The following is a 14,788-nucleotide window of genomic DNA, read 5'->3' on the forward strand; positions in this document are numbered from 1 at the left end:
ATAATCAGATGTCCATTAATATCTATCTGATGCCATTTATTTTAGTGGAATACTATTTAAGAAAAGTAACAAAGGCTTTAACTCAAAATGTCTATAAAACTAAGAGATTTATTAACAAATATCCTAGAAAGTCCAAAGGCAAGACAGTAAATTTAGTTAATTTAATTAATTAAAATTTAGTTATTAATTATTAAAAGTTAATTTAATTGCTCCCAGAATCATCAAGAACCCATTAGTAGGGCCTGGAACAATAACACAGGGGTAGGGTATTTGCCTTGCATGTGGCCAACCCAGGTTCAATCCTTGGCATCTCACATGTTCCCCAAAGACTGCCAGGAGTAACATTTGAGCTCACAGCCAGGAGTATATCCTGTGTATAGCCAGGTATGGCCCCAAATAAAAAATAAAGAACCCACTCATACTCCATTATTTTATATATATCATAGCGGGGTTTTTTAATCTGTTCATCTTTTCTTTGATATTTGGGTTGCCTACAGATTTGCACAACAACAGGATATGGAGAACGACTATTCTGTAGGCAACAAGTACTGCTGTCCCAACCTGAACTCTCCGATAAAAAAAAATTGACATAGAAAGATGACTAATATCTTTAAATCTAGACCTAAATCAGAAATCTTAGCTATATAAAAGAACAAAAAGCCTCTTTGACAAGTGGTGTTGGAGAAACTAAGTGTCTAGATGCCAAAAAGTAAACAAAACTTTGGTCTCTTTAATGCTGCATACAGAAGTCAAATAAAAATTTATTAAAGACTTTGATGTTAGGGCCAGAGAGATAGCATGGAGGTAAGGCATTTGCCTTTCATGCAGAAGGATGGTGGTTTGAATCCCAGCATCCCATATGATCCCCTGTGCCTGCCAGGGGCGATTTCTGAGCATAGAGCCAGGAGTAAGCCCTGAGTGCTGCTGGGTGTGACCCAAAACCCAAAAAAAAAAAAAAAAAAAAAAAAAAGACTTTGATGTTAGACCTGATACCATAAAGTACATAAAGGAAAATGTAGGAAGGACTCTTTGTGACTAAAGGCACTGAAGCTAGAGGCATCTTCAGGGTGAAACACCACTAACCAAGCAAATGGAAGCAACAACAAGCAAATGGGACTACGTTAAGCTAAGAAGAAGCTTCTGCACCTCAAAGAAGATAGTGATCAGGATTCAAAGACTGCTTTTGAATTTTTTTTATCTGCAAAGAACTTTTAAAAGTTTTTGTTGAATACACACAATTAGCAGTGAACATTTATAGTTGTACATGAATTTCTTAAACCATGTATTTTATGGCTGTTTGAAGAGGGGAGAATTTTTTAGTGATATCTGGTGGACTTTGGGACTAAATATGTTTTGAGTTTAGAGAATAACAGCAAGATTTCATATTTCTTAACATATAAACCCTGTTGAATTAGGAGAAACTATTCACCTAATACCTATCTGATAGGAAGAAAATATCTAATACATATATAAGGCATTGGTATAACTAACATGAAAAAAATCTAGCCTCATCCTAAAATGGGATGAAAAGATGAACAGATTTCTTCAAAAACTACAGATATGCAAAAGGTTCATGAAAAATGTATCATTAACCATGAAAAATATGTAATTCAAAACAACAGTGAGATATCAACTCACACCACAGAGACAAACACATCCAAATGAAAGAAAATAAAACAACCAATGCTGGTGCAGATGAAGAGAAAAAAGGACTCATTCGCTACTGGTGGCAATGTAGATTAGTCGTGCCTTTTTAGAAAACAATATAAACATTCCTCAAAAATCTAGAAATTCTTATGAGCTCTTTAATGATTCAGTAATACTGCTCCTGAGAACATACCCTAAGGACCAAAAACACAATATAGAAAAGACATTTGTACTCCTACATTCTTTGAAGCATTATTTACAATAACCAGAATCTTTAACCAACCAAAATGTTCAAAAAAAAAGATGAGTAGACCAAAAAAAAAAAAAAACCTGTGTTACACAATGAAATACTATGCAGCTATTAAAAATGAAGTCATGAAATTTGATTATACATGAATAGATATAGAGAGCATTATGTTAAGAAAAGTGAGTCAGAGGGAAAAGGACAGACATAGAATGATCACATCAATTTGTGAGATATAAAAAAGAGATAGCATGATAATAATAATAATAAATATACAATAGAGACACAGACAAGGAGGACGGATTCGATGCAGGAAGCTTGCCACAAAGAGCGGAAAGTGCAGTTAGGACAAAGAAGAGATCACTATGACAATGATAGCAAAAATATCTCTGGACAAGAAATGGGTGCTGAAAGTGATGTACATGATACAATTTAGCAAACCACACTGTCTCACAGGGGAAAAAAAAGAGAGATAACAAGGAGTGAGGAGGAGGAGGAAGAGGAAATGATGAGTATGAGGAAGAGGAAGAAGAGAAGAAAAATGACCACCACAGACACAGGCAGAAAGGAGGGCAGGGGAGAGGGCAGGAGAAAGGGCCAGTGTAAAACTTGGGACACTTGGACATTGGTGGTGAAAAATGTGTAATGAGTGTAAGACATTGGATGTCAGAAACTCAACCATGAACAATTTTTTAACTATTTAATTTTTCCTATTAAAGATTTTTATTAAAATAAAATTTTTAAAAAATAAGAAAAATTATGAAACAAATTTTATTTTTAAAAATAAAAATAAAATTCTAGCTGCATAACTTTAAAAATAATTTATTTTCAAGAAAATATAATCATATTTATTTCATTTTTACTTTTATATCCATGAATCAAGAAACAAAAATGCAAGAATCACATTAATCCCTCAACAATAAAAAGTAATTTACTTTTTCCTTTAACCTAAAATAACTTAGCTAGACAAAATACTATGCTAGCCCCAAAATACATTAAAACAAACATGTTTTATTAGCAAACTCAAAGATTTATGAAAATCAGAGGAAATCCTTCTTGAAGAGCAACTTTAGAATAATTTAACACCTATTTAGATTATTTATGCTTAGAAAATATTTTGTGGGGTAGACAGTATGTCCAGAAGTGGGTGGAGAAAAGTCCAATGCCAAGGATTGAGCTTGCCTGCAAATGCCCTTTGAGCTACTCACTAACTAGATTATTAGAATTTAAACCCAGTTCTGAATTCACATGCAAAATTCTGCAAACAAATAAAGGTGAAAACTAGGTGAAATCAATATAGGACAGTGCTAAATTCCATGTTTATAAGAAAAGGCAACTTGAAGTGTAATACACTTCTTGTATTTCTAGTTTTCAGTAACAAGAAGTAACAGCAACAACAAAAAAGCATTTTTCAATAAAGCCTTACCCCAGGGGTAATTATGCACAAGCTACTGAGTGCCCAACTGCTGCATTTACATGATATGCCATGTCTTCCTTCATTGCAGAAAATTTAGAGATAAGGTGGTCCAGTTAAAGATACCACACTCTACTTGAACTTCAGATTAAAAAACATACCTTTCAGTTCAATAGTTTGTTACCTACTGCAAATGAAAATTTAGAGCAAAGTACATTCAAAAATATTTCAATCAATCACCTTTGTATTAAACTCTCCATTATTTACTTAAAATTCAAAAGCAAGTGGACATCTTGTATTTTTGAAACACTTCTTGCCAGGTTAGTCCTTGATAAATTCTTCCTTTCTGTTTTGTAGATTGTCTTGTTTTCTCTGCCTAGTTTTCCCTGCCTCATAGGACTCAAAAATGTCTCACAGTTTCAGTAACCTCCAACTCTTTAATCTATTCCGTGTTATCTAAAAAGAAAGCTCAAAGGAAATTTTCATTGCAAAACTCAACATGCCATGCAAGATTGAAATTAGACAAACAAAAAGGTGCTTCAAGGAAGCAAAAGTGATGATTTTTAAATTAAAACACACACACACACAAACAAAACACTCAGTGATTTTTCTCACCTGCCTAATCACAATTCTGCAAAAACTTTTGTAAAATAAAGCCTGGGATATATGTGCTATTTCAGACTTCTAAATAAAATTACCTGGGAAGGTATTCAGTTTTTATGTTCTGAGGATCTAATGTTCAGTAAGGGGTGAGGAGGGATTTTCAGGACCTGGTGGTATCTATTAAGTAATAAGTCAGCCCAACTAAATCAAAGATAAAGAGTCATCAGTAAACTGAGTTATATTTATTTGTAGAGTATTGTGATTCGCTGTAACCCTAAAATTTGTATTTTCTACCAACCAAGAATGAAAAGACAAAATAATACAGGAATGGATTAAAATCAATTACTCACCTAAAAGGAATGTGTATCTATTTATCTTCTGGTTAGCATAATTTAAAATAATAATTTTAATCTTTAGGCAATTCCTTTATTATAGGGGCCACACCCTGTAGTGCAAGGAGATGTTAGGGGCTGCTACTCACTAAGATACTCTGACAGCAGTACTCAGCTGGTAATTTGATACACAGCCCTGTACCATGCTCTTTCCTAGTACTTAGTGACAATAAGATATATGCTGAATGGAAATGAAGGTTACTGTGTCAAGCAAAATAAACCAGATATTAGATTTTCTCACTCACCTATGGCATAGAGACAAATAATCATCAAGCAATGGTGGTTGCTTGCTCTTAAATTTCAAAATTTAGGGGCTGGAGAGATGGCATGGAGTTAAGGCATTTGCCTTGCATGTAGCAGCTTGGTGGTTTGAATCCCGGCATCCCATATGGCCGGTCCCCTGAGTCTGCCAGGAGTGATTTCTGAGCATAGAGCCAGGAGTAGTAGCTCTTGAACCTACCAGGTGTGACCCAAACACCAAAAAAAAAAAAAAAAAAAAAGATTACAAAATTTATCAACAACAGTGAAAGGAAGAATGGGGTATAGTGAACATTGAACCAGAGGAGACATAAGGGCAGTGGTGCTAAGAGACCAACAACTCGACATATCAGTAGTTTAAACTACTGTGACTATTTTATTTTGACTGTCATACGATTTTATTTATTTATATGTTTTTATTTTTTCGGTGTTTGGGCCATACCTGGCGGTGCTCAGGGGTTACTCCTGGCTCTGTGGTCAGAAATCACTCCTGATAGGCTCAGGGACCATATGGGATGCTGGGGAATCGAACCGAGGCTGGTCCTGGGTTGGCCATGTGCAAAGCAAATGCTCTACTGCTGTGTTATTGCTCCAACCCTAGAGTACAATTTAAAAAAAGTTTTTAAGACAATCATAAAAAGAAATAAAATTCACAACAGTTTAGGATCAGTCACTAAGCAGATTATCTACTCTTGCAAGAATAGATATCAAATAATCTTGTGAATTTTTTCCCTGAGTGAACAAGAAGAAAAAGGAATTGAGAGTAAAATGAAGTGTGAAAGATAGAAGAAGTACAGGAGGAAGAACAGGGCAGGAAAAAATGGCAGTGTATAATGTCATGCTGAGATTGAAATTGTCACTCTCCAAATGAAGACATCTGAGAAAGTGACCAATGGACATTCTGGCAGCTGATCTGCTTGTTCCTCATTTCTCAGATTTGCACTAAAATCATCTGATACTGGAAATCAGATTTTTAAACATGCATTTTACATGAATATTTTTTATTCAAATAAAATCTCAGCTTACGGGGGGAGTGAAGGGAAAATGGGTTTCTTGGGATTGGTGGAGGGCAGCAAACACTCTGATGGAGAATGTGGTATTAGATCTCTGCATGCAACTATCACTAACTGTATTGTAAATCATGATACCCCAATAAAAACAGAAAACAAAAAATATAGATAGTATCTAATTAGGTCAAAGAAAACTTTTCTATGAAAAAGTTTCATTTTATGCTACAAATCAATTTCACATTGTTCATTGTTTAGGTTTAAAGTTTTACATTCCACTTTCTCTATTACTATTTTATCCTCCAATTATCTAAATCATGAGAAAAGAAAATTAAATTTTAATTAAATGACTGCCTCAACTTTCATTCAGAAATGAAATATTTAACATTAAGTAATAAACTTCAACTATTAAATAAATACATAATACAACAAATATTTATTTAAAGCTTACAGCATTGTGTATGATGGGGTAGAGTGTGATGGGGAGAGGAGACAAAGATTAGCCTACCATAAATTAAGAATTTGATGACATTCGGGGGAGAAAATACATTCTCATTTTCTCAATTCTGGTAAAATAAATCAAAGAGCTGTCCAAATATCATTTAGCCAAAAGCAAAACTTTATTCTTCCTAAGATCATGTTTGTAAAATAGTAGATATGTAGCCAACAGCTATAGTTGCCAAAAAATATGACACCCTTAAAGACGGCCTTACCCAATCACTGGGAATAACTTTGACAGAGATATCCAACCAACTACTGTTGATAACCAAAATATGTTTATTGATACCTTGATACATTATTCAAATTTTATGAATTTATTTAAGCTCTATTCAAAGGACCTTCATCACGAACTCTTAATTAGGTGTCATTAGGCCAAGAAGATATGATAGAGCACTATACATCAATAAGTAGCAACTATCCCATAGAAAATAGCATCTTTTCCCACCTCCAGCTAAATTATTCACTCAAAAGGATAATTTAAATTGCCATTTGTTTAAGTTGCTATCAGAAAACTGTTTCGCATGAACACGTATAAGCAGTTTACATTTAATTTGGTTTTGCTTTTCACAAGTTTTTCTGCTGTTATATAAAGTAGTACTAGCTATGATTTTTCATTGTTTCCTTGTTATTATAGTCATAGTGTTTTAGTTAATACCCCTGAATTGAATTAACTATTCATGAATGATTCACTATTACATTTTTAGTTAAGCAAAATGTGAGTCAGAAAGAAATATGAAGAAATCAAAGTCAGATGACTGAAATCTAATGTCAAAATAAACTGCCTAAGTCACCTATCAGGTGCATATTACTGAAACATTACATTTTATATGAACATGAAAAAGTTAAGGATATTGAAACAGTGTTGTCACAAATTTTAGTAGTAACCAAGATTTCAGAGAATAGCACAACCAGAATACACTGATTCAAATTAGTACAAAGAAAAAGGGAGAGAGAGAAGAAAAAGAGAGAGGCCAGGCAATGGAGAGGGTAGGAGGACAGGAGGAAGGGATTAAAGGATTTTGGGGGACAATGGCAGTGGAAAATGTGCTGGTGAATGGTGTTGGACACTGTATGACAGAAACTCAAGTATGGGGCCCGGAGAGATAGCACAGTGGCGTTTGCCTTGCAAGCAGCCAATTCAGGACCAAAGGTGGTTGGTTCGAATCCCGGTGTCCCACATGGTCCCCCGTGCCTGCCAGGAGCTATTTCTGAGCAGATAGCCAGGAGTAACCCCTGAGCAATGCCAGGTGTGGCCCAAAAAACCAAAAAAAAAAAAAAAAAATTAAAAAAAAAAAGAAACTCAATTATAAACAGCTTTGTGCCTGTATATCTCATGATGATTCAATTAAATAACTTGTTTATTAAAATTAAATTAAAAATAGTAAAAAGAATTTGCATTGAATATTAATAAGTTCCCAGATGTTAAAAACTTTTATTATATTAAAATTCTCTGAAAATTCATGTTTGAGAGAAAAGCTTTGGTTTTGCAAAGAAATAACCAAAATAATCTGCAAAGTAGAAGGAAATCATAAAACAAATAAGACATTATACAATCAGGGTTTATCTATGATTTGCACCAAAAAGAATAAGGAAGGCTTTGACATCAAGATTCCCTTTGAAAACAATACAATTCAATTAATATAGCCTTTTCTTTCAAAGAAGCCTTTCTGCAGAAGTTCGCCTGCAGTCCACATTAGGTTATGCTAACAAATAGTGAATATGATACACTCCAAGCTGCTACTGCCCCATCTGCTTCCAGTTTTTATGTGAAGAAATGAGATCGAAGCATCCTGTTATTGTTCCCTACCACTATATACTGATGGCAGAGGAGTTTTACAAAGAGTATAAGAGATAAAGGTAATGTTTTTTTTATCTTTGCTTTAGATAGTAAATTCTTTGCTCTCACCTAACAAACTGGCTCAGAAGCTGGCTAAATTAATTGGCACTGGAGCACTAGAAAGAACAAACTGAGAACCAGGAGGACTAATGAAGAGACACTGATATGCACTGTCAAGGCTGACATTTAATTTTTTTAAAAAAAAAATCAACTTTGGGTACAAAATTTGGTTGAAAATTCAAGTTTAGAAATATGGAGTTTAAGCAAGTCACTAGCTCTGTTTAGGTGGTATTATCATTTTCATCTTAACATTAGTGACCAAAAGTTATACTTAAAAATGAAGTTATTACTGTGAAATTCTTGACATGAGTTAAGTTTGGTGCAGCAGTAGGGCATTTGCCTTGCACCCGGCTGGCCCAGGATGGAGCGTGATTCAATCCCCTGGCGTCCCATATGGTCCCGCAAGCCAGGAGTAATTTCTGAGCACATAGCCAGGAGTAACCCCTGAGCATCACCGGGTGATGCTCAAAAAAAGGAAAAGAAAAAAAAATCAAGATCCTATAATGTAATAAAATGATTAGAACACTGAACAACACTCTTTTTTTAATTTTTTTTATTCTTAATTATGAGAACAATGATGCAAAGAGGAGAAGGTAAAGTTACAGTGGAAGGACAATTGCCCATAAACAGAGTTCTCAAAAGAAATCCCCTTATGACACCTAAATATTGAACTTACAGTCAAAGAACATTAAGAAAAATAAGGCAGAAACCATATACAATTATTTTGTCCACAAGTCCCCTGATTGTAGTACATTATAACATTTCTTAGCAGTACACAACGCAATCTAAAGCCATGAGATTTATGTGACTCCTTAAACATTGAAGGCATAGTATTTTTTATATTTTCATGTATGTGCATATTAGTTTAAGTTAACATCAAAAGTTTAAGGGTTTGAACAACACTCTTAAGTCACAAAGGAGACCTTAACACAAACTATTTTAAAAATTTAAATCAAAGTGTGAATTAAAATACAGAGGTAAGAAAAAAAACGTAAGATATTACTTTAACACAAGTATATTTATAATGTTGGAAAGGTACAAATAGAAATTATTAGCTTGGTACATCTGATCATAGAAATCCTTAACTAAACAAAGAAATATTGTAGGAGTATTACTTCTAAATTTCCAGATATTATTTGGGGTTTCACTGGAAAAAAGGCTATCAAATTCCTGCAAAATATGAAAATTCTGTGGGATAATTTAATTCCATTAACTTATACTAACCATTATGCTGATTTAAAGAATCTTTATAATTAATGGTATAAATGCAGTTCAGAAAATAAGATGACAGGCATGCAAAATTCCTTCATCCCTAGATGTTATGATTAATCCAATTGTCAGCATTTCTGAAAGAAACCACTTATCCTTGTAGTTTGATTTTATTGTTATTACCTGAATGCTATATAAATTAGATCGTAAAGGCTTAAGCCTAAGAAAAAAAGAAATTTAAACAGGAAAAAGTGGGGAGATACTGGATGCTCTCTGTGATGCTATTCCTAAACCACCTGGCAGATGGAACCCCTGTAGAGCTATTTTCCAGGAATTCTTGAGGCTGAAAGCTTTGGAAACACAACCTGATGCCACCTCACCAGAGATGGGGATGGACAGCACACAGAGGGGTGATATCTTCCAGCCCTCTCCCTTTCAGCCCTCTCCTCTGTGATTAGTATTCTTACTTGGGCTTGATGATAGGCCCTCTCACATCCCTCACAGAGAGCTATGGTTATAATACCTTTATAATTCCTTGCCCCACTATTCATACAAGGCTTTTCCCCAAAGCAACACCTACTCTCCAGAGCTATCTCATTACCTTTAATATATTCCAATTCCTCTTTCGGTCCTAAATAATCATCGTTGATAGGGAATAAAGTGTGTCCAGTCATATAAAAGTGAATAAGAATAATTCCTCAAATAAACATATAAAACATATAATCAAAACTTTTCTCTCTCTCTCACACACACACACACACACACATACACAAATGCATGCATGCACTATAACCTATTCTCCAGGCTTAAGAAAGCTCAAACAGGCAATGTAGAGGCTGTACCTACTCTCTGGACCAAGCTAACTTGTGACACTATTCTGGATATGACTGAGCCAAGAATTAGTCAGTGGAGATTACCTACATCTACAGGAACTTTTCTCTTACTAAACAAAGAAAAAACTTTTGAAGACATTTCTGCATAATTTCTACATATTCAGTGTATAAACTATATCCATTAAAAGATCTTCAACTGTGAATGCCTAACCTTCCTTGGAATAAATATGGGAGATTTTTTTTCCTGAAAATTTACCAAACATGTATAGACTCGTGTTATTCTAACTTTACAAAGCATAAAACCAGATGCCCACTGAATCTTTCATAAACTTGCTCTACAGACTGGTGATTAGATATGATTCCCAATATGATTCCTTACAAATAAAGCACCATTTCATTTGGCTTTCATTTTAATTTCTGAACAAGCAGATGATTACAATATTTGTGAAGCCTTAAAAATTATATCAAAATTTTAGATACATATTTACATTTGTGTGTATAAATATATTATTGCAAATAAATGCATATGACATATACATATAATGAATACATTTACATAAATTTAAATTATGTAAAAACTACATAAATGTTTAATTAGCTATAAGTAGGAGTATATGTTAAATTAAGTAGTATACAATTATTTAAATAACAAGTTAACATTATCGTCAAAAATGTTGTTCAACAATATTCATTTATGAATATCTGTCAGGGGGTCTCAAACTCAATTTACCTGCAGGCCGCAGGAGGCAAAGTCGGGGTGATCCTTGAGTGCAAAATCAGTAGTAAGCCTTGAACATTGGGGGGTGTGACCCAAACAACAAAAACAAAACAAAACAAAAAAAGTTTCCTCTAGGGCAGGGCCACAAAATTTTGTATGGAGGGCTGTTTGTGGCCCGCGGTTCGCAAGTTTGAGACACCTGCATACATCCTATTCATTTAGTAGTAGATAATCTGAAGATATCTAAGTGAAGGCATCTTTCCTGATGAATGAGGAAAGCTGAACCCATTATCACCTAAAGTCTATGGGTCTTGACACTCCTTGTTCCAATTTTTTCAAATAATAGCTATTCATTGAGAAAATGGGTTATTTACTAAATGCAGACTACAAGGCAGTCATTGTGTATCAGTTAAGTATATTGTCTCAGGGGTAAACTTATCTAGGCTCAAATCTGATTTATTAACTGAGGACCTTGACCTAAGGATCACTTAGTCTCATAAAAAACAAAATGAAACAAAAAAAATCTAATATAATCCAAGAAGGTTATGATTCTGGGAAAAGAAACCACTATGGAGTAAGGCTAAGACAAAGGTGAGGCTTTTAGGTCAGCCATCTAGCAAAGCCTCATCCAAAACTTAGCCCTGGGATTTAGAAGGTGGATGTATTACTAGCTCTTATTATAATAGGCCACTTTGCTACAGTACTTTATTGGCTAAGAACGTTATCTAACAGGGACATGACTCTTAAAAGATGAAGAAATTCATTCTATGTTGAATTAATATATTAATTACTATATGAACTTACATATGAAAGATGAACTCCAAAAACACAGTTAGAATGACATACACAGAAGACAGTTGATGGAACAATCTAGCTATCATAGATAGTTGTCTTTAATATATGCAGACATAATCAGTACACACTATAATGTGTTTCTGAACATGACCTTTGTAGAGGGCTATGTTAAAAGGCTCAAGGATTTTGTGGAACTTTTTAGAACTGGTATAGAGATGATATGCAAAGGAATAAACAAACCATTATTTGCTTCACGACAAACAAATAAAAAGAAATAAAGAAAATCTACTGCAAAACAGTTCCCAACTGTGAATACTCTTTGCAAGAACAAAATAATGAACACTGGTCTAAGAAATTTTTAATACAACTCCATGGGTAGAGAAGAGGTCAGAGAAGTGAAGAGTATAGTGCGATAATAGCATTAACTCACAGCAATAAAAATTCAGAAGATAATGGCTGAACTACATCAACACAATTATATCACTATGTAAGTACTGTTTACTGTGCATGTGTAATTTTTAGAATGAAAAAGGAAAGATTATAGTAGTTTCTTAACTGTGTAAATAAAAATAGGAAGATGGCATTATACATTGTGTTCATGTAAGCTCAATTTGAGTATCTTAAAACAATAACACAGAACAAAGTTAAAGAAAACATACGAGTACCATTTTAGATAGGATAATGGAGAAATAAAGATTATTTACAGATATTTGACTGCAGAATATAGTGATAGAAAATGTCACACAAATATTAGTAGAAAAATATTGGTACAGGAAATAGAAATATTGAGCCTCTGTAATGACATTACTCGGGGCACTCAATACAGGTATGCACTAATTGATTAAATTGTTTGCATGAAAGGATTCATAGACTTTACAAATATAAAATATAAAGGCTAATAAACAGGAAGAATTCATGCAGCCCAAGCATCCTATTACTTAGACTCAAAAGCAGATACTGTGACAACTTAAATATGTACAATTGGTGACTCAAGAATGCTAGGTTTACAGAGTTTCCCTCTCCCCCAGCTCATTATCTAATGAATTCATCTGATGGAGTCTAACATCTGACATGTGATGGAATTTTAGATGTTCAGAAATGTAATAGAGTTTACTCATTCCAAATAACATGTTAGCTAGATGGAGATTTAGAAGGGTCACAACTGGATTTTATGCTAGTAAAAAGTGCTTTGGTTGGGAACAGACTAAAATAGTAATTAGAAATTTACATTATGTTGCTTTTTGCTGACCTGGAAAAATCCTAGAAGCTAAAGGTGAACCACAAGTGCCCCAAATGGTTAAGCAGATATGGCCAGAACTTTAGTAAATAAATACTTGAAAAGAACGATGATAAATGACAGGTAATCAGTTACAAACAAATAAAGGACTAGTGTCTAGAATCTAAGTAAAAGATCATGCATATAAACTTTTTCTCATTTCCAGAACTTTCTCACAATGGAGTATTTATGTATGTTTTCATAAATCTTCCCCAAGCCTGTCAGGAACAATTTCTGAACATAGAGCCAGGAGTAACCCCTGAGCGAAGCTGGGTATGGCCCAAAAACCAAAAAATGAAAAAAATTAACTGTGGCTTTCATCTACTACCCTCTGCAGATACTAATCTGACCAAAACTTATGTATACTAGCATTTAGGCTGACATTACCATGACTATTTTGGAGTAAATTAAGGTATCCTACCTTACCTTCTTGTACTTCCAGAAGCCATGGCAGCTGAAACCATTTCCCCAAATATAGTCACTATGCCTACATCCAGCCAGCTCCATAACTGTGTTCTTGAAATAGATGTAAAAACAAAATCATGAAAAATTTTGGGTATACTAGCTACACAGCTGAAAGCTGGAACTTTCAGGAGAGGTGGGTCAAGTTCCTACTCTGCTGATGCTATGTTAACTACTCCCACAACCCACAATTGCCTTTTCATCAATGGTCCTGTTTCACCTCTCATCCATAGTTCTCTATGGAGACACCAATCTAACCAAAACTTCATATATGCCAGTATTTGGGATGACATCAACAGAATATTTTTAGAATGTGTGAGGGCAACCTCCTCCTCACCTTCTCATACATCCAGAAACCACAGTTATCAGCCACAGTGCTCAGAGTTTCTGGAATATCCAATCATATATGTGGCCAATGGCAATTCCAAATCTTTTAATACTATCATCCAGTAGTAACACACATATTTAGATTACCAACATGTATTTGAAGCCACCTAATGTTCAGAAACAAAAGTCATAACAGAAAACTTCACCAGCAACAAGAGCTTAACAAATCTGACAATGACGTAATGACATCATTGAGAGATGAAATAATTTTCACAAATGTTCTTGTCATTGTACTTTTTGTTTCTTCTATCTTTCTTTTTTCTTTTCTTTTCTTTCTTTCTTTTTCATTTCTGATCCACACCCGGTGACACTCAAGGGTTACTTCTGGCTATGTGCTCAGTTATCGCTCCTGGCTTGGGGGATCATATGGGACACCGAAATATCTAACTGCAGTCCATCCTGGGTCAGCCGCGTGCCAGGCAAACACCTTACCACAGCATCTTTACTCCAACCCCTTCTTTTACTTTCTTTTTTAATAATTTCTCTCTGTTACCTGGAAATAAATATTTTATAATCAGCTATATACAAATTACTTATTTATATGAAGTGATTTATGTATGAAAACATTTAAAATATGATTATGCTTGAAATAATGATAATCAATAAAAATACTTGTAAGTGGTATTATACCATAATTATAAACACTTTAATGAAACAAAATTATATAGTAATTTCCTTACTTCAAACTTAAAATTAGTGGATACATACTCTAGTTGTATGTAAGAATAGGCTGGATTTGACTAAGGATGAATGTTTGGGGTATGTTTTACTTCTTGGTTCAATTACTCCAGTGCTTCTCAAATAGTGGGATGCACCCCCCCAGGGGGTCATGAGGTTCCATAAAGGAGAACGCTTTTGACCTCGGCAAACACTGTCATAACAAGCTAAGCCTCGTGTTTAAGTCTCTGTATGTCTGTGGAGCTGAGAGTTGCTGTGCCCTGCTTCAAACCCCGCTTTGAAAAGCTATGCATTGCAAAATGTGCTCATTGTAGCCATTAATTCAGACATCACCTCTGATTAAAAAATCTGCTTGAATTATTTTTTATATTTTTGTTTTGCAGGTTAAAGTTTTTTTTAATAAAGATACTATTTACAGTCACACAGGGGTGTGGGGTGCAAAAAATGTTTTCTTCTTCCTAGGAGGG

The 14,788-nt window shown here is 34.3% G+C and overlaps 1 protein-coding gene across 1 annotated transcript in view; it reads right to left on the bottom strand.

The window, feature by feature from the left end:
- Positions 1-14,788, bottom strand: part of CADPS2 (calcium dependent secretion activator 2) — a 613,966-nt gene that overhangs the window by 462,352 nt on the left and 136,826 nt on the right.

Source organism: Suncus etruscus, chromosome 1 (genome assembly GCF_024139225.1).
Source record: "Suncus etruscus isolate mSunEtr1 chromosome 1, mSunEtr1.pri.cur, whole genome shotgun sequence".
Classification (NCBI taxonomy): Eukaryota; Metazoa; Chordata; class Mammalia; order Eulipotyphla; family Soricidae; genus Suncus; species Suncus etruscus.